At 36.4% G+C, this 26230-nt stretch overlaps 1 protein-coding gene across 12 annotated transcripts in view; it reads left to right on the top strand.

Moving 5' to 3' along the window:
• Positions 1–26230, top strand: part of THRB (thyroid hormone receptor beta) — a 305448-nt gene that overhangs the window by 108048 nt on the left and 171170 nt on the right. The gene's annotated exons all lie outside the window — the stretch shown is intronic.

Below are 26230 nucleotides of genomic sequence, written 5' to 3' on the forward strand. Positions count from 1 at the left end.
GGAAGTATTAGGGAATTTGTTCAAAATCTTCAAGAGACAGTAGAGCTGAAGGAAAATAGTAAGCCCCTTGCCCGATTCAGTCTGTCCCTTATTCATTTTGAGTTTCTTTTAAGCCCAGGTTACTGGGTGATAGGATTTGATTCAACCTTGTAAACAAGAGGAGAAAAATTGTTCTAAGCATCAGCAAATTGGGGCATTGGGAGACCATATGAGCTGCTTCTTCAAGCTTGGTCACTGAATTCCTCGCTCTCTCATCTTATACCCTTCCTTTGTTGGCTTAAACAAGTCACTTTTATAAATTAGCATTAACCTGTTATCTAGCTGACTTTGGAAAGTCACTTATTTCATAGACTCATGAAATTTTGTAGCTAGAAAAAGCCCTAGAAGGTCTCCTTTCTCAGTTTACAGGGAATGGGAGGGAGGAAGGTAAGAGATTTGCCCAAGAGATAATACAGCTCTTTAACAAGGAGCCAGGACTATCCATTTTCAGCTATCAAATGTTGATTCTCACACTGGGAGGTTACATTCTGAGTCACAGTCTGCACAGTCTAGCATAGGTGCTACCTCGAGCATCAAAGGCCCTGTCAAAACTGCTATTTCCTAATAATCTAGAACTAGGACACTTCTGAATCCCTCCCTGCCAGGTTTGCAAAGTCCTTTTGACATAACTAAATCCTGAGGCACAAATGATGTCATCATGGCTGCCTCTCTACTTCCTCATCTCTTGAATAAGCCCACTTCCTCTAACAGGTGTGATACCATTAACACTTCTACTTTCGAATCACACTAGTTTGAACGACCATATTTTTAGGGGACATGCACCAAAGAGGATTGTCACTGGCTCACCTTGGGTCATGTACCTATCCCTGGGATCAAGAAGTAGGACATTCTGTTTCTCCTGCTCATTTAGCTACTAGTGAGAATGGAGGGCCCTGGCGAAACTAAATGGAATTTGTTTCCTATAGGAAAGAAAGATTCTCTTGCTATAAGTTTGTGTTCCTAGAACTAAGACCAAGACATATCGGGCAGGCAGAAATAACAATCTATTTCAACCAGACTACATGTGTAGTAATTTTTTATTTGATGTTGGACACTGCGGATGTGACAATATTAAAACTTTGGATATCCTTGTCTTCCTTTAGAAAGGAATGGATTTTGATCTAGCAGGCATTTCATTTTCTGGCAGATGAGCTAGTTGAGGCTTGGCTTTAGGCTTTGTTAGGATAAATCTAGAGTGATCTAGGACTACAGTAGCCCTTCTAAGGCTCTGTCTTTTTGAGGATCTCCACTGAATCTTGGGAATTTTCAGCAAGGTTCTCTTTTCTCTGGCTGGTTGGGACTCCAACATCTCCTGGCAGCATGCAACCTTCAGAAATTCTTTTCTGCTCACAGAATAGCTGTCTTGGCTAGGCCTTGTGTATGCCGTGCTTAATGTTTAGCTAAGGACTCAAGGGAACCCCTATGCATATTTCTGGAGTTCTTTCTTTATGCAGCTCCTTTTTCAATACCCTGCTGCACAAATTCCTGCCGTATCTGCCCCCCGGATCTCAGCTTCCTCCACCCAGCTGCTCCCTGTTTGGACTCCACTTTCCTTAGCTGCATTTTTAAAAGTGCCCCTAGGCAGAAAGTCAAGGTAAATGGGGAGCTTATCTCACGTTTCCCTCTTCTCAAGGATCACGGTCATGTACTGTCTGTTGTCTAATGCCTGAAACTGTTGCTTCAAAATTTTGTCCAGGTTTATAGTTGCTTGTCCATTGGAACCAGTTGTAAAACCTTTTTTGTGATACTGCAACTGAAACACAATTAGATTTTATCACTCGCCAAGCTCTATATGCAGGTCTACTTCACTTCATGTTCACAGAAAATTTCCTGAGAATACTGAGGACAAATCTAAGCCTCTTTAAATGAGTTGTAGGGGCTAGAAACTTAATTTGGGGTGAACCCTTTGTGAAAACTAATAATCTTTTTCTAATTTATCTATATCTCTGTAAATTCTAATATTCATTTATCTCCTGATTTTCTTTTAAATGAAGATATGATCATATGTTGAAACAGTGTTGGCATAAGGGGAAGAGAAATAGACTTGAACTCAGAAAAGATCTGGGTTCAAATCTCAGCAGAACATGAATCCCCCATGGCTTGAGATTGTCTATAAAGTGAGGTAAAAATACCAGCTTTTCAGGGTTGTTATGATAATGTCGAGAATATTTTCCAGACTCTTGTTATTTCCCATCAGTAGTAGTATAAAACACTAGGCAAATTTAGAATTAGGTGACATTTCAGCATGTTGCTTGAAGTAGCTTTTCTCTTTTTCTTTTTTTTTTTTAGTATAGGTAAATATAATATTAATGAAATGTTTAAATATGAAGTTTTTTAATATGACAAAGCAACCAAATCTAAAATTATTATTGAAAAGAAAGACAGTGTATCCCACTTTAAAATATGTCTGTTAGCACTTGGCTTTGCCTTATCGAATTTTGCATTTCTTTTCTTTCTTTGTGTTAATCACTGACTCATAAAATCTGAGCCTTTATAAAAGAAAAGTAAAGCAGAGGGGGGAAATGTAGGCCAAAGAATTTGTGTATTTGAGTTTTGTATCTGTACTATTTAACAGTTTCATGATACAAGTTTATAACTTGTTGAGAACAATAGGCTAACTATTTTAAGCACATTAGCTTTGCTAAAGATTAACTTTTTACATGCCTGCCAAGTATGGTAAAATTTAAGCTTTGAGGGTAAGAGAGAGAAATATTTTCCATTCCTGCCTGTGTTCTGGATTTTTAGTTAAGACACTAACACCTATCCTCAGTGTGTTACATACGTTTGTAACCAACATGATTCGAACGTGTTACCTCAGTGCATATACTCTTAGAAGAAAGTGAAATAGGAAGGCCTTGGCAAACTAAAACTTAATTTTAGCTTCATTTTACATTTCATTCCTATTTATGTTCAGTTCATATCTTCATTAAAATCTAGAAATATTTAAGAATAATTAAAAATATTTAAGAATCCTCATCCTAATATATATAGCATTCTAATCTGGATCCCATAAGTGCTTTAATTACAGTCATTTTATGTGATTAAAAATTTTATAATTATTTAATTTTTTTTAAATAATAGCATCAGTCTTAAAGACTTTTTATTCTAGAAAGAAGTTATACAACATTTTATTTGTCTTAAAAGGGACATTATAAATATGCACACACATAACAAACATATATTTAAATATATATATATATATATATATATATATATATATATATATATATGTATACTTAAAAACCTTAAAGCAGGGGTCCCCAACTCCTGGTCCATTAGGAACAAGGCCACACAGCAGGAGGTGAGGCAGGCTAGGGAGCAAAGCTTCATCTGTATTTGCAGCCGCTCCCCAGCGCTAGCATCACTGCCTCAGCTCCACCTCAGATCATCAGGCATTAGATTCTCATAGGAACACCAGTCCCTTGTGCCAAAAGGGTTGGGGACCACTGCTTTAAAACATAACAGAAACAAATAATATATATGTATTCTCTTCTTATGTACCTTTTCATTATAGCTTCAGGATGAATATTTGTTTTAAGAGATGTGTGTTTCAGTATAGGTCTGTCTTTACCTATTAGCTTATAATATTGTCTTAAGAAATATTTAGTATTTAATATTCGTTCTGACTAGACTCTAAGTTAATACAGTGCAGTGCAAATTAAATCTATACTATTAGATTGGGTACATCCCCTGCATCTCTTTTTTCTATTTAAAATAGTTGAATTCCTTTGGCTAATTCAGAAGACATTTTTCTTTGTTTCTTTGGTTTCCCATATGAAATGCATGATAAGGTGACTCCATGTTTATAGATCTCAAAACCTGCTGTTTGATTATTGTTATTCCCAGCTGCCTTGTCTGTGTTGACAGAGGACTTGTCAGAGGTCTGGGTGGCCTATGCTACAATCCCTACAGCAAGTGTGAGAAGAGCAGATACCTTTGTGTGTTTTTTCAGGCAGCCAGGAGTCATGGCTGGCCTCCAAGATGTCAGCTGAGGACCTGCAGTGCCTGGGCTGTTTGGAAGGTCACGTGATAGAAAAATCACCAGGGAGGTTGCTATACGTGGCATCCACTTGCTTTTAGAATGGATCAGACTGGGGCTAAAAAACCTGTGTTGAGTTCAGGTTACATACACCTTCATTCTTTTCAGTGTGTTTGCACATATATTTTCTTGTCAGATTCTGGGAGAAGAGAAGCCAGGAGGCTCTCTTTGTTTTATGAGAGCCAAGAGCTAATACCAAGGAGCCGTGTTTGAAAATTAACCGTCTAGACTTTGATCTTTGCTGGGGTTTTTTCTAACCTTTTTTGAGTCATATAATCCTTTCTTTAAGAAATATTGATCTGACACCCAATACATAAAACAGATGAGTGCTTTAATTTGCATTTGGATGCGAGGGTCCAAAGTCTTTCCCTTGTAGGCCTTATCTCCTTCTATGTCCCCCAGGAGGCCCCTGGGCCCCTTGAGGCTCCAGGGAGATTATTTACACCTGAAAATAAGCAAATACTATAAATTGGGGCTTTTTTTTTTTTTTTGAGAGCTGTTTGACCAGCACACCATGAAGTGATTGAATTATAGACCTAATGCTCCTACTAAACATTTTAAGCCTTAATTTGCTCATCAATTAAATATGAAAAACAATACCTGCTTTGTCTGTCTCCAGATTTGTTGAGGAAGTCTAAATGTATGAGAAAGAACTGTGAAAACAGAAGCAGATGCCAGTGGAAGTACTATCCATTGGAAGTACAATGAAGCACTATCTTTTCCAGTGTTTATTGGGAGGACAGAGAAAAGACATGAAGAACATGAACTGAACCTAGGTTTTCCTTCAATAAATAGATAGAATGAGTGTCTCTTATATCAGATCTTGTAGACACAAAAGCTACATATGCTTTTAAAGGATCTTAAGTATTAAACGTAGGTTGAACTACCTTGAAATGTGTTAAAAGCCATTCTTTAAAATAAAACTATGAGCTAACAGAAAGCAAACACCTGAAAACACATGAAAGTTAGGACCACAGGCACTGAAGGGGTCCTGTTGGGCATTAGCTTCCAAAGTGCTCTGATTCCAGCCCTGAGGATGTGTCTGCTGATACTTCTGTGACAACACACAGGTGAGGAGCTGGGAATAACTTTCTCCTTAAGGAAGGTGCAAGCTAGACTCTGACTTTGTGAGTGACACTCATCCATTCACACTAGGATGTGGATAAAAGGGTGGCCATGAATAATCCTAGCACTGCTGGCAATTTCTACAGGGCACTCACATTAAATCTAAAAGAAAATCCCCAAATAAATCATATTATAGATAAATAATTATTGTCAATAAGATAATAACATAAAATCTCTACCAAGTATACTTCAAAGAATGTGATCTTCATCTTTCAATTCAAGACGTGATAGGAATTGTGTTTTAAGTATTATTTTATGCTCAATAGTTGCATATTCAGTTATAACCTTTTTCTTCTTTGCAGACCAAAACTCTGGATGATGTTACCCTGGAGTCTCTAGAGCTCTTGGGTAAAAAGATTTTCATGAGTGATACAAAGAGACAAATCTAAATCTTTAATTTTGTACTTTAATCTTAAACTAAATTTGTCACTTTGGAATTGTACCTGTCTTATGTAGGATTTTTAACCTCTCTATTGCTCAGAATTGTACTGGACAGATTAAAAGAATGGACTTAAGAATTAGAACCTTCTTGGAGCTCCAGTTCTATCACCTACTGTTTTCCTGACATTGCGCAAGTTTCTTATTCTCTCTAAGCCTCTGTTTCTTCATCCATCAAATGGGACTATTAACAGTCTTTCTTTGCTGGGGCTCTTTTGAAAATTACATGCAAACAGGGCTCAATTAATATAAAGTCATTAATCTCTTTAAAGAATGAGTCAAATGATAACATGACCTAAATTCAAGTGATGACTTCAGTTAGGATTTTGACCAGCAATGCCATATAGTGAAGCTGAAGCCAGAGTGGCCAAATCAAGTTACTTCTTAGCTTGGGGAGCCCCTGGAGCCAGTATGAATTTATCAGAAATAAAGCTGGTAATAAGAATATAGGGCGCCTTAAGCTTGGCATTTAGATTCCCTAGCATTCCCTGTCATTATCCGTTTTGGTTCAGGGGGCCTACCTTAGACCAATGGGTCCACTGAAGAATATTCTGGGATAATGGAGCATTGTTATTCCCAGGTGGTCACTATGTGGATTATTAGCTATTTTAAGTGGTACATTCCATGCTGGAGAACCTTCTCCTGCTCCTTTGTGCATACTCAAGGACACATATCACACATACCCTGCCCTGATCACTTGACACTGTGCCACAATAAAGCCATGGCAATGGAGCTCAAAGAGGAGCCCAGGGCATTGTAAAGTAATGGAGCATGCAGGAAAGAGAGCCATCCATGCTTTTTTTTTTTTTTTCAAAATAAAGTTTCCAGGGCAGAGGCATACCCAGGGTGAGATGGTGGGAATGGTCTGTCTCAGGCATTGCAGGCAATGAGGGAACACATTGTCTATAGAGAATTCAAAAACAATAAAACTTACAAAAAAGTCAATTGACTTTTTATTATCATCCTGCCCTGTTCCAAACAATCTCAGTAATAAAACACTCCCCCTAAAAAATATAATCCGTTGATCTAAATTCTAAACAATTGCTACAATTACTGTTGTGTTTCAGTAGAATATAGTTCAGCTTCAAATTAGCACATTTATTACTTATCTTTTAGTAAACATAAATTCACATGAAAGTTAATTTGAAGAATTACCAGTTGTCCACTCAGCCCCGGTTCATAGGACTCAGCTGCACGTGTTAGTTTCCAGAGTTTCCATGTTAGTTTCCATAGTTCTTACTGGTTTGAATGATGTTCAGTGCTTTGAGTACAGTTTGTGTCTCCAACCCTTGGGGCACTACATTTCAATAGATTCAGAACAAACAATGACAGCTAATGGTTGTACAGTCAAAGAAACAGAACTTGAGTTACTTCATTTCTGTCATATTCCGTGACCTCTTGGAATTTTTATTTGTGTTTTAAGTTTATAACAGTGAAACAGAGTTTACAGTGTGAAGTGAAATATTTTTGTTTGGTAAGTGCAAATTTCAGTTAAACATAGTACATATTTGTTACTTTTTGTGATTATTTTGAAAAAAAAAAAATGTTATTTCAAAGAAGAGAGTGTTAAAAAATGATCCAATCTGGAGGTGAAAAACTGCTCCAGTGTTGGGTTCAGAAAAATGGATAGACTTCTATCTTCCGACATCTTACAGTAGAAGCTGGTTTTATTATTTCTTTTCATCCTTCCTTTCTGCATTTGCTCCCAAAACACAGAATTCCCTGCTGTGGAATCAGTGTGTGTAATAAAAGACACTTTGAAGCCACTAGAGACCTGAATTCAGATCTCAGCTCTGCCACCCACCAGCTAGCAGTCCTGGGATGCATTGCTTAATCTTCATTTCTTCTTTTACAAAATGAGAATAAAACCCCGTGTCAGAGTTGTGATAATTCAATCAGATGTAGTGTGGAAAATGTCTATCATAATGTCTCACATAGTAGATAGGATGTCTGTTTCCTCTTCCCTGTCCACCTCTCTCCTTCTCATTCCTACACTGGCATTTGTCTGTGTCTACCAGTGCTCTCGTCTTTATAGGATTATAATTAGTTGAAAGTAGTCTCTACATGATATTTATAATGGTTTATATACTCAACAACTAATACATGATCACTGTTTATAATCTGATCCGTCCCCTCTAAACCTTCCAAACTCCACTTTAAAATGCAAGAGTTGAATGAAGGAATTCCTGAGCTGCAGTCCGGGCTAAATTGCTGTGTAAATCCTCCCTAGATGAGTGCAGTCGTTCTTGTGCATACGTAGTGGGGAGTGCTTGTACATTGTGAGTTCAGGTGTACGTGCATTTTCTATACTTCTCGGCCATTGCCAGGAAAACAGTGTCATCACGGTGGCCTTCAGCAGTGAGTTAAAGCTTTTATTGGCTTCTGCAGTAAAAGACAGACAAAAATGGAAGGAAGGAGACAGGATACAATTAGGCTGAAACAGTTTATTCCACATATGTGGATGATTCAATTGATGCTAATAGTGGCACACAAAGGAACATTTTTAACGTAAAGGTGAAATGGAAGAGGAACTCTTTCCTCAACCTTATGATTCCTTCCTTCAATGAAGTTATAGCAGTGTGTCTAATCTTCTTTGGCTTATACCTAACATTAATTTTCCTGATATTTCATATCTTATTAGTGGTACACTGTATCCAACAGGATAAAGGTTATTCTGCCTTTGACCTACCTTACAAGAGTTTTATAAGGATCAAATTAAATAATATATAAGGAATATTTTATAAATCATTAAGCAATTATATATGTTAAACATTATTATTATCTTGTATCAGGGATCAGTAAACTGTGACCCACAGACCAAATCTATTTCCCCAGCTGTTTTTGTGCTAACCTGAGGCTATTCTAGTCTCTTTAATGATTTTGGCTTAAAGTAGGTCTTGTGTGTAACCCCCACCCCCTTGTATTGAGCCCCAGGCTTATGTTTCTGATTCCAGAGCTAGTTCAACATTTGGCCCCATAGCAATTGCAGTTTATTCATTTACTCACCACTCCCTCTTCTTGTTCATCATACCCCTTCGAGATTTCCTGCAAGCCCAGCAGTACCCCACACGTTTTGTTTGTTGTAATCTAGTTCAGAATACTGGACAAGAGTAGAAATCTTCAAAGTATGTCATGTGCCCTAGTATTCCTATTGCAGATGAGAAAACAGGAGCTCAAGCAACTTGTCCGGTGTCTCTCAGCTCTAAATGGCATAGCATTTTGAACCACACACCCTCCTCAGTCAGTCTGAGCCCAATCCAAAGGCTAGGATTCTGTGTGATACACTAACCTGATATATTAAGCCTGAGTGGTGGTATGTACCCTGGGAAGAAATAAGCCCAAGGGATGGTCATTTTACGTCCCTGTTAGTCCCAATGTGGTTGATAAAGACTGTAAGGTCTTCTCCCTTGGCTGCAGTTTCCAACCTAAAGTGCAATAATCTTTACTATATAAAAGTGTGTTTTTTGTTCTTTCCTCTGAGTCGACCAAGTGTTTGGCATTCACGCTGATTCTGAAGGCTTTCCTGATCTCTTCCAATGTATGAATGCTCACTCTCTCTCCAGTGTCTAAACTGAGCTCTGCCCTTGCCCCTTCTAATTGTTCTGGAATAGTTTCATGTCCTTCCTCCCAATAAGCTAAAAGCTCTTTGAAGGTGAAGGCTCTACCATCTGAGTCAGTTTTATGTCCTTCGCCCCCAGCTCAGTTCATGGCAAACAATTGGTGCTCAGTACATGTTTGTTGAAGGGATTATGAATGTGTCATCAGTTCTGTAAATGTCGGCTAGCATTATTTAAAAGGCAGTAGCTGTGGTATAGTCAGGCAAAATGGATATGAAACCAAAGACCTGATGACTGGCAGTACAAATAACCTCTGGGTTCTTAAAGAGATCAGAGTACACTTCTAGGCAGTAGAGAGACTGACAGGTTGGTAAGCAAAGACATAGGTAAAAAAAGCAGATAGTAGAAATCAGCCCTTGGCCTCTCACTCTCACGACTGCCACCTGGCCATCACTTTCCCCAAGCATGGAGGTAAAGGTGAAAAGGTGGAAGAGGAACTCTGGTTTGCCCCCAGCTCACCCAGCTCTGATCTAGATTGGCGCTTCTGTCCAGATCATCAGCAGATAAGATAATAGCCATAATTAGGACAAGTAGAATATGCTTATTCTACATGGATTGAGTCAGCTCTGAATCAAGTGTAGTTGGTAGCTAGATGTCCCACCGACACATTGCATATATCTGTACTGCCAAAAACTGGAACTGGATAGAGTTGTCTTTAGGGGCTAATCTCTACATTGACTGACACATATGAATTAGAGTGAGACTCTGTAGGTATAATTCCATGATCTGATTTTCTAAGAACATTTCCAATTTCAACTTCAAATGTTTCATCCTACTTTATTTTAAGTATACCTATACTTGTCTGTCAGTCACATCTTGCTTTTTAGTTTGGAAAAGACAATAATAGTTTTCAATATACAAATAATATGTAGCTATCTCAACTGATCAATATTGGAAGTAGCCAAGTAAACAAATAACTCTGACCTTTCCAATGTATTATACAAGTTTTTAGACAATAAATATGGCTGTGGTCAAAATACCTGTCATTGGAACTTCTTATTTCCTTCTCTTCTTTCTAAGTTTACCAAGTATGACAAAGGTACTTGAAATTTCCTTATATTGCTTTGCCAATACACTGAAGTTACTGATGAGAAAAATATACTCTAAATGAATTTTTATTTCTCTTGAGCTTCCAGAAACCATATAAAAATAAATCATCACTAAGGAGAAAATATAAGGCATAAGAAGTTTAAGGTGAATTATTAGATGAGACTTCCTGTAAAGAAATTATACCATGTAATATTTAAACTTTTAAAGTTCAAACTCCTAAAAATAAAAATAATATTTTTAAGAAAATAAAATTAATTTTATAGCTTATAAAGTCTATCCACATAATTGATCATCTTGTTTACAGTTGCCACATTTCTTCGTGATTTCAAAAGTAACAACCAGTTTATAATAATGATTATTAATGGGTTTGCTCTTTAGAGTATCTTATCTACAGCCCAAAGATTAAAATGTCCAGGGACCTTATAAAGCACCTACATTATTAAAGTTGTTTAAGCAGTTCCAGTCAGTTAAAAAGCTTAAGTTTATTTGTTTTTATAAAGTCCAGTGACACAAAGTTGGCTGGAGACTCTGTAGCATTCATCATTTCCCCACTGCAGTGTGCCAGCTTCCAAACATGGGCAGAGACAGTGCCTGTTCTGCCCTCTGCCTATTCCTGCACAATCCTGAGAACATCCAAGTTCATAGGGGATGAACTTGATGCAATAGCTCTTTGAGGGACTAGTGTACTCTTTCAAGTAACTCTTGGTGAAGAAGGCAGGAAATAATGCTCCCGGATAAAAACAGGTCAAGCTAATAAATGTGGCAGGTAAATTATTTTTTATAAACATGGGGCTTAAAAATATGTTTTTAAATGAGGGAGTTTACTTCTAATTTCTTAGAAATAGAGAATTCTAACTTCTGGCATATTCTGTATGTATGTTGAAATAAGGTATTAGAGTGAATAAAATTAGAAAAGTGGGTATTTTGGTGTAGAAATCTTCATGTTTATGCACATACACATATTTATGCACTGTTGTGATGTAATTTGCCTGTTATTTCTCTGAAGCAATACCAATAATTTTTTTAAATATTTAAAAAATTTCCATAGAGAGTGTTTTAAAGGTATACTTTTATCAAGTATTTGTCCTAAAGAGTATAACCTGTAGTGATTGATTTCTCTTATTTGCTTATCTTCATCTTTGTAGCTTTTCTTTTTTCTTTTTTTGTTTTGTCTGTTCATTTATTTTATTCTTTAGATTCCACACAGAAGTGAGATCATATGATATTTCTCTTCCTCTATCTTATTTCACTTAGCATAGTACCCTCTAGGTCTATCCAGGTTGTCACAAATGGTAAGATTTCATTCCTTTTATGGCCAAGTAATATTTCATTTTGTATATGTACCATCTCTTCTTTATCCATTCATCTATGATAGGCATTTAGGTTGCTTTTATATCTTGGCTATTATAAATAGCACTGCAATTTATTGTAAATAAGGGTATGGACATCTTTTTAAATTAGTGTTTTGGATTTCTTTGGATAAATACCCAGAAGTGGTATTGCTGGGTCATAAGATAATCTTATTTTTAATCTTTTGGGGAAACTCCAAACCGTGTTCCATAATAGCTGTACCAATCTGCAGTCCCACCAATAGTGTACGAAAGTTCCCTTTTCTCTACATCCTCGCCAGCGCTCGTTTTTTGATTTATTGATGATAGCTATTCTGACAGGTGCGAGATAATAATTTGTCATGGCTTTAATTTGCATTTCTTTGATGATTAGTGACATTAAGCATCTTTTTCATATGTCTATTGGCCATCTGTATGTCCTCTTTGGAGAATTGTCTATTCATGTACTCTGCCCATTTTTTTAATTGGATTGCTTTTTTGGTGTTGAGTTATATGAGTTCTTTATAAATTTCGGATATTAACCCTTTATCAGATGTATCATTGATGAATATCATGTCTCATTCAGTAGATTGTCTTTTTGTTTTGTAGTTGGTTTCCCTTGCTGTGCAAAATCTTTGTAGTTTGATGTAGTCCCATTTGTTTATTTTTTCTTTTGTTTCCCTTGCCCAAGGAGATATATCAGAAAAAATATTGCTAAGAGCAATGTCAGAGTTTACTGCCTATGTTTTCTTCTAGTAGTTTTATGGTTTCGGGTCTTATATGTAAGTCTTTAATCCATTTTGAGTTGTTTCTTGTATATGGTATAGGGAGGTGGTATAGTTACTTTCTTTTTTTTTTTTTTTTTTTTGGCATGTGATCTGTCCAGTTTTCCTAACACTATTTATTTAATAGACTGTTTTTACCTCACTGTATATTCTTGCCTCCTTTGTCATAGATTAAATGACTGTATAGGCATGAGTTTATTTCTGGGCTCTCAGTTCTATTCCATTGATCTATGTGTCTGTTTTTATACCAGTACCATGCCATTTTGATTACTATAGCCTTGTATTATAGTTTGGCATCAGGTAGCATGATACCTCCAACTTTGTTCTTTCTCTTCTGAATTGCTGTCACTATTCAGGGTCTTGTATGATTCTATATACATTTTAGGATTATTTGTTTGTGTTCTGTGAAAAAATGCCATTAGTATTTTTATAGGGATTGTACACTGATTCTATAGTTTGCTTTGGGTAGTATGGACATTTTAATGACGTTAATTCTTCCTATCCATGACCATGGTACATGACCATGGTACATTTGTATCTTCTTCAGATTTTTTCTTCAGTGTCTTTTTCGAGCAGAGTTCTTTTACCTCCTTGGTTAGATTTATCCCTAGGTATTTTATTTTCTGATGACATTGTAAATGGGATGTTTTCTTAATTTCTATAGCTGATTGTTCATTATTGTTGTATAAAGATGAAACTGAATATTAATTTTGTATCCTGATACTTTATTTAATATTCTGAATATTAATTTTGTATCCTGATACTTTACTGTATTCATTTATCAGTTCTAACATTTTTTTGTTGGAATCTTTGGAGTTCTCTACATATAGTATCATGTCATCTGCAAATAATGATAGGTCTACTTCTTCCTTTCCAATTTGTATGCCTTTTATTTCTTTCTTTTTTTTTTTTTTGTCTGATTGCTATGGCTAGGACTTCTAATACTATGTTGAGTAAAAGTGGTAAAAATGGACATCCTTGTCTTGTTCTTGATCTTAAGGAAAATGCTTTTACTAAAGAACAAAATAAACAAAAAACTAAAACAGAAACAGACTCATAGATACAGAGAACAAATTGATGATTACCAAATGGGAGTGGATTGGGAGGACCCTGTAAAAAGGGGGAAAGGATTAAGAAGTACAAATTGGCAGTTTCAAATAGACATGGGGATATAAAGTACAGCATAGGAAATATAGTCAATTAAATTGTAATAACTATGGATAGTGCCAGGTGTGTACTAAACTTATCAGGAGATCACTTCATAAATTATATAAATGTCTAACCACTATGCTGTACACCTGAAATTAGTATAAAATAATATTGAATATCAACTATAATTGAAAAAATTAAAATTTTTAAAAAATAAACACTTTTAACTTTCCCTGTTAAGTATGATATTAGCTATGGATTCGTCATGTATGGCCTTCATTATGTTGAGGTATTTTTCCTCTATTCCAACTTTGCTGAAAGTTTTTATTATACATGGATGCTGGATTTTGTCAAACATATTTTCTGCATCTATCGTCATGATCGTATAGCTTTTGTCTTTCAATCTGTTTATGGGGTATATCACATTAATTGATTTGCAGATGTTGAACCAAACTTGTATCCCAAGAATAAATCCAACTTGATCATGGTGTATAATCTTTTTAACGTACTGCTGAATTTGATTTGCTAATATTTTATTGAGGAATTTTGCATCTATGTTCATCAGGGATATTGGCCTATAATTTTCTTTTTTGTAATGTCTGTGGTTTTGGAATCAGAATAATGATGGCCTTGTAAAATGAGGTTAGGAGACTTCTATCCTGAATTTTTTAGAATAGTTTGAGAAGAATAGGTGTTAATTCTTCTTTGAATATTTTAAAATTCACCTGTGAAGCCATCTGGTCCAGGATTTTTATTTGTTGGGAGTTTTTTATTACTGATTTGATTTTGTTAGTAGTAATTGGTTGATTCAGATTTCTTGTTTCTTCTTTATTCAGTCTTGGAAGACTGTATGTGCCTATTAATGTATCCATTTCTTACAGATTATCTAATTTGTTGGTCTATAATCATTCATAGTATTTTCTTATAATCTTTTGTATTTCTGTGGTATCAGTTGTCACTTCTCTTTCATTTCTGATTTTATTTATTTGGGTCCTCTCTTTTTCTCCTCAATGAGTCTTATTTATCTTTTCGAAGAACCAGGTTTTAGTTTCATTGATGTTTTATATTTTTTTAAACTCTATTTTGTTTATTTCCACTCTGATTGATATTATTTCCTTCCTTCTACTCACTTTGGGCTTTGTTTGCTCTTCTTTTTCTAGTTACTTTAAGTGTAAAGATTAGATTATTTATTTTAGATTTTCTTACTTCTTGAAGTAGGCCTGTATTGCTATGAATTTCTCTCTTAGGACTGCTTTTGCTGTGTCCCATTTATTTGGGTCATTGTGTTTTTGTTTTCATTTGTCTCAAGGTATCTTTTGATTTCTTTCTTCACATCATTATTAACTTATTCATTGTTTAGTAGCATGTTATTGAGCCTCCATGTGTTGTGTGCTTTTCAGTTTTCTCCTTGTAATTGATTTCTAGTTTCATACCATTGTGGCTAAAGAAGACACTTGATATAATTTCAGTCTTCTTAAATTTATTGAGACTTGTTTAGTGGCCTAACGTGTAGTCTATCTTGAAAAATGTTTCATGGGCACTTGAAAAGAATGTATATTTTGCTGCTTTGGGGTGAAATGCAGTAAAAATATCAATTAAATTCATCTGGTCTAGTGTGTCATTTAAGGCTGCTGTTTCCTTGTTGATTTTCTCTCTGGATGATGCATCCATTAATGTCAATTGGGTGTTAAAGTCCCATACTATGACAGTATCACTGTTGATCTCTCCCTTATGCCAGTCGATATTTGCTTTATATATTTAAGTACTCAACTTTCTAACTTTTCATGTGAACACTATCAGTAGCCCTTTCCCTGGGGAGCAGTGTAAGTCACATTCAATTATTATGTCTTGTTTTTCAGGCAGGTGATGAAGAAAAAACTTTGGGCTCTAGAATCAGGACTAGGTCTGAATTCTGATTTGCTTACTAACTAGGTAATGTGGAGAAAGTTATTTCATCTTTACAAATCTCAATTTTCTCATCTGTAAAATGGAGATAACAACATTTACTTCATAGGATCATTGTAAGGGTTAGGAATAATTTGTGGAAAGTCCTATTTTGAACACTCTTACTAAATATTAGCTATTATTATTAAAACATGAAGTGCCCGATCCATATGAGACATTTAGAAAAGGTGATTTCCTTCTACCCTGAACCACTCTATTACCTCGCTTAGATTGGCACGATCAAGTTATCACTCCAATAATACATTAGGTGGTTGAGGATACTGATAGGAATGCTTCACTGTAACTGATCTCTGCCATGTCTCTTCACATTTTATTCATGCTCCTCTGTTACCATTTCCAAATCTTCTCTCTCCCTGGTTTATTTTTTCTACCACCATATGCTTTTCAAATATTGCTTTGTCAAGTAGCCCTAAATAAATAAACTTTTACATTAAGAGTACAAGGCCTTTATAACTGAACCCAGCATCTATTTTGTTTCAATAGGCTTAGGTAGAATTTTTATGTTTGCAATTCAAGAAATTATTCTAGATACACAGATTGAACCTTGTGTTACTTCTCTTGTTCCACCCTTTTTTAGTAACAAAATAGACAATTGGATATTTATAAGGAATGAAAAAAGAAAACTCAAATTGTTTAAGGGTATTTATGTATATTAGAAAGCAGAATGATACACATTTTTCTAGTTTCTTTGTTCTTAGCATAGAAGTTCAAACTTTTCCACCAGCAAAATATACACACATGATTTTTCTGGAAATTCTAAAATTTATTATTTGAAATAGTGAGCTTAAAATGTCAAGGGACCAATATGTTTCTTGTGTTTAAATTGTATTAAGGACTTGAGAAACATCTCATCCAGCAAGCTCATCACTTAGTTGCCAAGATATGTTTTCTGCTTGTATATCTTTTTTCAAACAATTTTCAAAAGGTGTTTGAAAACTTTTATCTTTTTACTTTCTTTCTTTCTTTCTTTCTTTTTTTTCAGAGAAAATGGTTTAATCCTCTCTTTCTTGAACTTTACTTTTTGGTTTGGCCAAACACCATACAAATGAATGCCTTCCAGCTAAGCTCTTTGACCCACTGAAAGCTCAGGCTCAAGTAAATTGCTTAATATTCACCAAGTGCCCCCAAGGCTTCAGGCACATTCAACCAGCTCAGACATCCTGTGTGTGGCATGAGTTGAATTCTATCCAATTTATTCTTGGAGGAGGGAATGATGGAGTGGTCTTAAAAACTGAGTTAACGCATTCTCTGCAGATGCCATTAAGAGTCCTGGAGACATGTTTCCCTTACATGTGGTAATGTCCTACAGTGTCTTTGGACTCTTTAATCCTTGCAGCTGGCTCTCACTGGATGAAATTCTTAAGCAATTTAAGGTTGAAAGTGGCCCTTGACTCACTTACCCCAAGGAAACATGACTTGCTAAACCTTGATTTATTTCGCAGCACCATAATACTTCAGAAGGTCCGTTTCCTCAACAAATTTTAACTGTTACATTTGTCATTTCCCAAGAAAGTCCCAAAAGTATTAAAATAACAACAGAATGGGTTACGAATCGTTATAAGCTCTGATGTCAAATGATCCTAGGGTCATGCTTTCTTCTACCAATTTCTCATTTGTGGGCAAATGCAGCCTCTTTAAACTTCATACTCAGCATTTGTTAAAGCCAGATAATTCTAGCACCCATCTTTGTGAGGATTAAATTCATTTATTGATTCATTCTAAAAATATTTACTGAGTGCCAACTGTGTAGTCTGGCATTTTTCTAGGTGGTAGAGATACAGCAATGAACAAAATAGAAGAAAACCTCTGCTTTCAGGAAGCTTACAGTCTAGTGGGTGAGAGTTAATAAAAAAAAATCCATAAGTAAACTGGGTGTTAGAAGGTAGTAAGTGCTATGGAGAGAATAAAAGAAAAAACAGGGGATATGGGAGTGAGAAGATGCAATTTTAAACAGATTGGCTGGAGAAGGCATCACTGAGAAGGTGACAGGAATGATGCTTGTAATAGCTAAGAAAAAAGAGTTTCCTACCTAAGAGACATATAGTGCAAAGTCTTCATGTTTGAGGAATAACAGAAGTTTCTGGAGGCTAGATGGGATGGATAAGGAGAGGAAAAATAGTAGGAGGTGAGGTCAGAGATAATGAGAAGAGAAGGGAGATGGACAGTTGATGGATGTATGGCTTTGTACACTGTAGAAGGGACTTTGCCTCTTACACTCAGTAAAATGGGACCTACCAAATAATTTTAAGGAGAAGAGAGCAAGATCTTCTGTTTTTAAATAATCAGATTATGGTAATGATCTCTATTATTATGATCAGTGTATTATAATCAGTGGTAATATCCTATCATCATCATCATCACCATCATAATTATTATTATTTATTTTGTTGTTGATACTGTCTCTGGCTCCTTAATCATCATGAGACAAATGCAAGGATGTGGATATTAGATTTTGGGCTCTTTATTGTCTTGACTCTTCAAATTAAATCAACAAGAGATACTAGTACCAGCAAATTCAACAATTGGGGTATTTTGCTTAAAATAGCATCAGCTGTGTGGCTCAAGCCTCCAGTACTCCAACCCGCCCTCCATAGCTTCAAGTCCTGCTCTTTATTAGTTTAGACAAACAAGTCCAGATGTAAGTAACTACCACTGGTACAGAAACAAGATGGAAAACTTTTCTTCTGGCCATGATATTCCTTTTGCACAACTTTATTACTGGTCCTAGCTTTTCTTCTTGGGTCTCCATTCCTTGGTTTTGCTTCATCACTAGATGGTGCTCAGGCAGTGGGTGAAAATCATGACAATAGCACCTTGTTCTTACACAGTGCCTTTCTTTCCAGAACCTCAAAATACCTTCTGCCCCCTTTTGTTGTCCTCTAGTTCTGTTGGCACATCTAGGCATTGCATTGAACACAACAATAAGCAGATTATTATTCTCCAGGCCTTGACAATCTCTAGCTTGGCTATGTATTATATACATTGACAGAAACAATATAATGAGTCTTTTTAAAGCTAGGATAATTATGCAATGATTTTGCTATGTTTTTTTCCAAAGCAGCAATAGTGGTCACATTTATAATAATCAGATTTTGAGGAGGTACTGGGCCCCCAAGTGAATGACCTTAAATCTGTTAAGCTTCCTGTATCCCTTAATAGGCGCGCGCGCGCGCACACACACACACACACACACACACACACACACACAGCCTACAGATATGGTTTATTTTACTTGCACACAGTTTTTTCAAAAATCTAAATTTGTTGACAACACATTACAAAAATCTGGGGTTTTAAGTTTCTTCTTCAAAAATCAGAAATTTGGCACTCCTCCACCCAAATTTCTCCATAGCAACCATCAGCTGGAGCTGTAAGGACCAACTCAGTGGTATTCAACCTTTACCGCACAATAGAATCACATGAGGCACTTTTTTAAAAATACCAATGCCCACCTGAGCCCCACAGCAAACCAATTAAATCACCATTTTTAACAATAGCAGTAGCAGCAAACATTTACTGAGTACTTATTTTGTGCAATAAAGTACCATGGAAAGTCGGGACATGAAACATGCATGAGAATGATGATAAATATACAAGATATAAAATAAGCTTAGTACCAAGTAAGCTATATAAAGCAGTGGTTATAACTCTGCTGCCTATTAGAACCGCCTGGGGAGCTTTGAAAAATTCTGATGCCCAGATTGTACCCAAGACCAATTAAATCGGAATTAAGAAGAAGAAAGGAACTCAGGCATCAGTATTTTTTAAAGTTGCTCATGGGATTCCAGTGTATGGGATCAGAGCATCGCCTCTCAAACTTTAAGATGAATACGCATCCACCTGGGTGTCTTGTTAAAATTTAGCTCTTGATGCAGGAGGTCTGAGTTGGGGCTTGACGGTCTGCGTTTCTGACAAGTTCCCAGGTCATGCCGATGCTGTTGGGAAGGGAGCCACATTTTGTGTAGCAAGGATGTGGGGAATAAGCTCTGCTACATCTTAGTTCTGTGACACTTGGACAATTCAGTTCACTACTCTGCGCAGCAGTGTTTTGGGCTATAAAATGGGCACAACAGTTCCCACCATTGAAGTGCTATTAAGATTAGATGGAATAATAAATATGTATAAAGTACCTAGTGTAGTAGATATTCAATAAATGTTATTATCACTGGAACCTAGAAGAGAGAAGGATGACTTAGGAAGGTGCACAGGGAATTACTGGGGAATGACTCTAGGGGGTCTTTGAAGTAAGGACAGATCTGTAGAAAAGAACAACTCTACTGTTCTCTGTAACATTCGAGTTTCACAAATAATCCTCAAAGCATTTACTTTTCATTTTAATTTTCTTTCCATTTTTGGAAAATGGCTGTCAAATAACAAGTTTTTAAAAATTGATAAATGAGTTGACTGTCTCTGCTCCTGCCACCTTCTGGTAGAGACATCAGCAAGCTGCAAAGAGGCCAGGAGGAGGGAGCAGAAACATGACAGACCCTGAGGGTGTGGCTGTCCCCTTGTTACATGAGCAAAGAACACAACTCAACTGAAAATTTCATTTCAAAAATACTTTCCAGTTCTGCATCATGTCAATGTTTCCAGAGGCAGAAATGAGAAAAGGAAGATTGAAGAAAAGTATTGCGTAACTAATGAGAAAATTGTCTAGGTTTCTACTAACAGGAGGTATGGTGGTTTAACATGGTCACAAATTCTTTAACTCTCTCCCAGAAAGAGGTAGGGGTATATGTCCCCTCCCTTTGAATTTGAGTGAGCTTGTGACCACATTAACCAATAGTATGTTGTCGAAGAGACACCTTGTGCTTCTGAGGCTGGGTCATAAAAAAAAATTAAAATAAACAAAACCACGAAGCTTTCCTTTCATTCTCTGGAACACTTGCTCTTGGGTCCTGAGCCACCACCCTCTAATTCCAACTACCATGAATCTGCCATGCTAGAGAGGCCACATCTATGCACTCTTGAAAATCATCCTAGCTGAGCTCAGCCTTCCTGTCATCCTTGCCATGGTGTCATGTATGTGAATACCTCTAGATCAGCACAGCCATCAGCTGGATGTCACTGAGTATCCTTGGTTAACCCTACATGAAAGCAGAAGAATCATCCAACCAAGTCAGAAAATGTAATAAAATGGTTGTTGTTTTAAGCCATTAAATTTTGAGGTGGTTTGCTTCACAGTAATAGATAACTGGAAAAGGAAGGTTTAGTTTTAGTTTTGGTATAAAAGTCATCTTAATTCTTCCCATTGAGGGATGTTAAATTTTATTTATGTATGTCAAGGAAGTTGGGAGAGCACAAAGAACATTTTGAGAGTCAAGAGATCTGGGTCTTTGTATCGATGTCATTTCTTTCTAAATTAATCTATAAAATTATCTGATCTCAATAAAACAGTAAGATAATTTTTTGGAGGTAAGGTTGTCTGGGTTCTGTGGCTTCTGATCTTCTTATGGAAAAATAACCATGTGAGAATTGACAGAAAAATTGTGGTGGAAAGAGGATAAAAAGAAGGGCCCAGTCTGACTCAGACGTTAAAATACACTATAAAGCAAAGGGAATTGAGATAAACCAATACCAACATAGGAATACACAGGCAAATTAGCAGAGCAGAATAGAGATCAGATATAATGTAAATATGGGAATTTAGTATATGATAAACATGGCATTCAGAACAATGAGAAAAGGATGGATTACTCTTTAATTGACGTTAGATCAACTGGCTAACTATTTGGGGAAAAATAACAGAGCTGAATACATAGCCCCTACGTATGCCAAAATAAATTCCAAATGAATCAAAGACTTCAACGTAAAAACAAACTATGAAAGTACCAGACGAGTTTTTAAAAATAACTCTGGAGTGCATAAGGCCTTTCTAAGCAAGACATAAAACTGAAAATCTATAAAGGACAGATATGTTATGTTTGAGTATATAATAATTAAATCTTTCTTTATGGCAAAAAACGAAAATACCATCAACAAAGTCAAGTAACAAACACCACACTGGAAAATATATTAGTAACACAAATGACAAATGAAGGCTCATTTGATTACCATATAAAGAACTCTTAATAAATCAATAAGAAAAAAAACAATCATCTTCAAGTATTTATTGAGCGCCAAGCAGGAGCCAATCACTGTTCACTGTGCTAAGGATACATAAGTGAATAAAACTAAGTTCCCGATTGCATGAAGCCCCCATTCTAGCAGACAGATACAAATGACAAAAATCAATAAGCAAATGCATCCTACTGCAGGGAATAATAAATGCTCCAAGGCAAGGAAAGAAAGAATAGTGGGAAGTGGTTGTTAATGTAGGGAGTTTTCAGAAAAACAAACAAGTTGCGTATAGTTAAAATATATTCAAATAGCACAGCATTTCTTGTAGTGCCAGAGAAGCGCAAACAACCTGAAAATACATCATTGGGGTGTGGTTTAATAAATTATAAATAGAATAAATATAGTTGACCCTTGTACAACATGGGTTTGAACTGCACGTGTTTACTTATACATGGATATTTTCAATAAACATGTACAGTACTGTAAATGTATTTTCATTTCCATATGATTCTTAATAACATTTTTTCTTTTCTCTACCTTACTTTATCATATGGATACAGTATATGATACACATAACATACAATATATGTGTTAATCAACTGTTTAAGTTATCAGTAAAAGTTCCAGTCAATAGTAGGCTATTAGTAGTTAAGTATTTGGGGAGTCAAAAGTTATACATGGATTTTCAACTGTGTGGGGGGGTGGGTCAGTGTCCTTAACACCCCCCTTGTTCAAGAGTCAACTATGCAAGGAAATGCTATTTGACCTATTTAGAAGAAGGAACTACATTTGAATATATCAATAGGAAAAAGAGTTCAAATTAAGATCCAAACAAAATGAGCCAGATAGATTTATAATATGATCTTCTTTAATGAAAGAAAAAAAAAAGACATACAGACATATATGCATGTGTGGCGGGGAACATTCCTGGGAGGATAAATTAGGCTTTACTGATGGTGGTCAGCTGTAGGGAAACACTTTCCGGGGTATAGTCTTAAACTTAAAAAAAAAAAATCTTTTGAGCCACACATATGTTTTATTTCTATTCTAACAGTAAAAGAGACAGGAATTCCAGTCTTGGCACAAGTTTAAGACTGAGAAAGTCAATTCACTTTTTGCTTCTGACTTCCCCCTGTGGAAAGAGGAATTTGAATGAAATTATCTCTAAACATTCCTCTAAGCTCTGAGATTTCAAGCCTCAAATATTATTTTCTACTAAGATTTTTTTTTAAATACATAAAAGCAGAAGAAAAACAAACTACAAAATTGATTCAGAGCTACTAGCTCATTTTCTTTTATTTTAATCTTAGGCAAGATATCCCAAAGTAAATAAAAGCCTTATATCTTGATTAAGTTTTTGGCAATAGGTCACTGAGAATAGTAGCTAGGTCCTAACATTTTTAAAGTATAAGGCTCTATATATTGCCATAAAGGATAATTTATTCTATGTCCCTACCTTCTATATCCCATCTCCCAAGAAGAAATTTTTTAGGACCGTAGCAGTCAGAGCCAATCTGTTTGCTCCTTCCTGTTTGCATATTCAATTTACACTGTCATATCTGCCTGGCCCTTCTAATGACTTTGACCATGAATTCACATTGGGTTGAGTTTTTGTTAATAATGTTATCTTAAAGTAATAGAATTAGAGCTACTTATTGCATAATGATTCAAGTTGTTGACTGAATTGTAAAAACTCCTTTTAAGTATTTACCTGAGCAAGAGTCATAGCTCATAAATACTTAAAGAGCAAACAAGAAAGAACTGTTTTTTTTTCACATTCCCCCATAAGGGCAGGGGGTAATGCAGGGCCTTTGGTGGACAAATGGCCATGGTTTCTGGAGTACTGAAGCCTTGTGAGTTCTTAAGCATCCTGAGGCCTGAACATCAGCTGTTCTTATCAGTGGAGCTCACAAGTAGACTTCAAGGGGTCCATAAAACTCCTAGGACTGCATGTAAAGTGGTGAAAATTTGCAAGAGCACCTTTCTGGAAATAAATCAAAGCAGTAATAACCCCAAAGATGACTATGTTAGACTCTCAAAGGAATACATGTCCCAAAAAAGATTAGGGACCCACTGCTTTCAGTGTTGCAGGACACTGCTTGTCATCTCAGGTATCCACCCATAGTACAGTGCTGGTGACCTATTGGAGAAGGGAGGGGGACATTGACTCTGGGTAGGGTGATCTTATGCAAGAGACCTGAGCTTAAATTCTACCTACTTGCCTTGTTACCTTGAGAGATTATTCGGTCACACTGAGCCTCAATTTTCACATCTTAAAAACGAACCTAATAATACCTCACCCCTCTGGATGAGGGTGTTAAAATAATGTGCTACTAAGACCCCTAGAAAGACCATTGCTGGTCTTTGAGAAGCAGGCCAGCAGCACTGGCATCTCCTTGTTAGAAGCAGAGTCTTGGGTTCCACTTAGATCTACTGAGTCAAAATTTGCATTTTCAAAGATCCCCATCTGCTCTGGATTAGCTGACATTTACACTGTCAATTAAAATAAGGTTTTCAGTATGTGTCTGGATTTCAAAATGAATTAACTCAAGCTCCAGTTTTCATCTCCACCACATCCTCAGTTCTCTGGCTTGTTAACATATAGTTGACCACCATCAAAAAGAACATTTTATTTCCATAAGGCTCTATGTAGAGAATGATTGACATACAGGTTGTAAAATGTGCTAGCAAATGCAACCTAATCTACACAAACCCTCTAAACAAGGCTGCCAAAGGAGGCAGTGTGTTAAAGAGACCTATAGTAAGCACGTAGTGTGAGAGGGTCTGGAAGACAGATCTTGTGATGCCCTTCATGATCATAGACTCCTGGGATAGATGTCACCAATGTTACAGCTTCAAGCCAAGTAGCACATGCAAACAAACAAGTAAAAGGAAAGAAATGACTCAAAACACCAACATTCCCCTTCTCCCAGAAAGCAGCAATGTTGGTCGCAAAGCTGAAGTGTAGGAGTTTCCAGGACAAGCCGCAACCCTGTAGACACTAAAACTGCTGAAATTGTAGAAACTCTCCCAAATCTCCCAGCTGTGGTGTGTGTGTGTGTGTGTGTGTGTGTGTGTGTGTGTGTGTGTAGTGTGTATGTACATGTGTGAGTTGTATATATGGTATGTATGTGTGTATATGTGTGATGTGTATATGTGTGAGTGGTGTATGTGATATGTGTATGTGGTATGAATATGTGTGAGTGGTGTATGTCACGTGTGTGAGTGTACACCTTATGCACATCCTTCCTCCCTTCAGTTAAATGCACCAAGCCTCACTTCCCAATTGACTTCACCCTAGTTGGCCCTACTCTCCAATAGAGGAATTCCTGGGGAAGAATTCCAGGATGGGGAAAATGATGTTTCTGTACCATTAAATCTCTATTCCCCCACCCCCTGCTATCTTTTTTGCTCTCACTCTTAAACACTTCAGCATGTATTTCTTAAGAAGAAGGACAGTCTTTTACACAACCACAGTATAGTTATCCAACCCAGGAAATTCAACATTAATATGATGCTATTATCTAATCTACATTCTGTATTCAAATTTTTGCCAATTGTCCAATAAAATTCTCGATAGCAATGTTTTTCCCAGTCAGGGTCCATTCCACAATATCATGTTTTATTTAGTTGTCATGTCTCTTTAGTCTCCTTTATTCTGAAACAGTTGCTCAGCCTTTCTTTATATTTTTTGACTGACATTTTTAGAGAGTATAGGCTAATTCTTTTGTAGTTTGTCTGTTTGGATTTCTGATGTTTCCTCAATATTAGATTCAGGTGGTAAATTTTGGGAAGGATACCACAGGTGACCTTGTATCCTTCTTAGTACAGCGTATTAGGAAACACGTGTTTTAGTTTATTCCACTGTCATTGATGTTAGTTTGAGCACTTAGTTAAGTGCTCTCTTTTAGGGTTTCCCACTGTGAAGTTACTGTTTTCCTCTTTATAATTGGTATGTCATTTGGGAGAAAATGCCTTGAGACTATACAAATGCTATTTTCCTCCTCGAAATTTTGCTCACTGAGTTTAACATCCATTGATGGTTTTAATTTTGTTGTTCCTTCTGTATTAGTTGTCATTCTACACTAAGTAAGAGCTTTCGCTTTTCTCCTATTTATTTATTTAATCATGTATGAGTTTATATGAGTAAGTACTTATGGAGAAACCCTTCACCCTTAGATCTTCAGCTTTTTGTGATCTTCTCCCCCAAGAATCACTGAGAACCAGCCGGAGCTTCCACAGAGTGGCCTTGGAGCTGCCTTGGGTGGGGACATGGAAGGATGGATATGCAGGAAAGTCTTTACGGCCATAATCTTGTTTCCAAACCAACATCTTGATTTTACCTGGAAGTTTGGCTTTCTTTACTTTTACTCATAGGTTGACACTGGAGTCCTTTCTTTAAGAGCAGAAACACAGACAGAACACAATTGATCCTCGCTCCCCTTCCATTCAGGCCCCCTTCTCTCCCCTCCAATGTGCACTTTCAAAGACCCAAATGTCAGTTCCAAAGTCAGGAGAAAATGTCTTAGTCTAAGGACTGGAAGATGTTCTGAGATATTGAAAAAGTTTACTTTTCCATTATAGACCAAAAAACCCAATGGGTGGGTCCTAGTGACTATTTATGCCTAATATGTT

Source organism: Pteropus medius, unplaced genomic scaffold (genome assembly GCF_902729225.1).
Source record: "Pteropus medius unplaced genomic scaffold, Ma_sr-lr_union100, whole genome shotgun sequence".
NCBI lineage: Eukaryota > Metazoa > Chordata > Mammalia > Chiroptera > Pteropodidae > Pteropus > Pteropus medius.